Source organism: Pygoscelis adeliae, unplaced genomic scaffold (genome assembly GCF_000699105.1).
Source record: "Pygoscelis adeliae isolate BGI_AS28 unplaced genomic scaffold, ASM69910v1 Scaffold42, whole genome shotgun sequence".
Lineage (NCBI taxonomy): Eukaryota > Metazoa > Chordata > Aves > Sphenisciformes > Spheniscidae > Pygoscelis > Pygoscelis adeliae.
Genome location: NW_008824283.1, coordinates 9,992,560 through 9,994,040, shown reverse-complemented (window position 1 = coordinate 9,994,040; position 1,481 = coordinate 9,992,560).

Here is a 1,481-nt window from a genome sequence, read left to right as displayed (position 1 = left end):
TCCCCTTCTGCTACCACCTTTTCTATGACATGATATACATGTCGTATATTTAAAGACAGCAAAAGGCTCAGTCTTTTTAAACTGACTGTAGACTAAATCCATCAAGAAGCTCTGTAGTTCCTCCTTTCAACAGTTTAGTTCTCAGTGTATTGCTTCCCCTAGAAGTCAAACCAGTGTAATTATGGGGAAATCTGCTCTCCTAAAAGGATGGGAAAAAGAACTTTTCTTTGGAAAACAGTCTAAAAATTGGTGGTTGAAAGATTTTTTACAGAAGATACAATAAAACTCTCAAGACAAGGAGCTGGAAGTTTCTTACATTTATTCATAGGTGGCATTTTTTACAAGTGAAAAATGGGCCTTGGCATTTTCCAGTCCTAAGGTCAGCCAGAAAGCTAGATGCAGACCTAGAGTTTAAAAGCATTTCCTTATTTTGAATAGATCTGTAAACAAAACTAACTGGACCAAATTCCTTCTAGGCAAACCTAAGTGAAGCCTGTTGAGTTATGTCAACAGGAAAAAATTTGACCTATCTTGTTTGTAAAATGTTGCACAAATATAACAAATAAATTGAGTAAACGGTTCCAGTAAGAGTGCAGCATCATCATTCAAAATACGTTCTAGGAGACATAAGGGTAGATAGTGAGCTGAAGACTTGCATCATGGAAAAAAAGCTAAATAAAGATTCAAATCTGCTCTAACACATTTAGCCTTGCTCTTCTTACTTCTTTCTCTAGTTTGTTTAGGACAGAAGCAAAATCTACTTACCAATCAGACAGGACCAAATTCACCTCTGGTGTAATTTAGCTGGATTTAAGACCAAGGCTGAATCAGTATTTTGACGGGCAGAGGATGACAGTGGCCATGGGTAAAGTGCAGGATACAATTCTATCTACATACACTGAATATCCAAAACCAATGAGAATACTTAGTGTCCAACGCATGGATTAAAAGCACCCCAGTATCTACCTGCACGGGAGACCTGGTCCATTGGATTCACAGATATCCTGTTCCTCTCCTTAACTTCTGTGTGGTATTATTCCTCCCAGCAGGAGCTTCTTTTCAGGCCCTCCAAAGCCTAGTAAACTGGCATGGGTAGCAGAAACTGCTTTTCGCCAACTGTTACAGCTGGGACCTGGGGACCACTCTAATGGTAGAGTTCTGAGAGAATGAGCCAGTCAATAATTCAAGCAGGCATCTATTTATGCTCAGCTTTTAGGAAATCCATCTGTTAACAACCAAAAATCAAGCATTAATTAAAAATACAGACCTAAACATGAAGCCTTACGTCTACAACACTGTGAGACTGATGCTGAATTGTGGTTTCTGGTGGCTACATGATTTGACAATTCTTAGCCTCCAAGGCTGTGGTGACTGAGTTTGAGAGCTCTCTGGCAGGGGAAGCCATAACCAAAGGGGGCATATTCTCCCTTCCCCAAGCTCCACTGTGTATCACTCACGTTTACATACAGCTTTCCCATGGA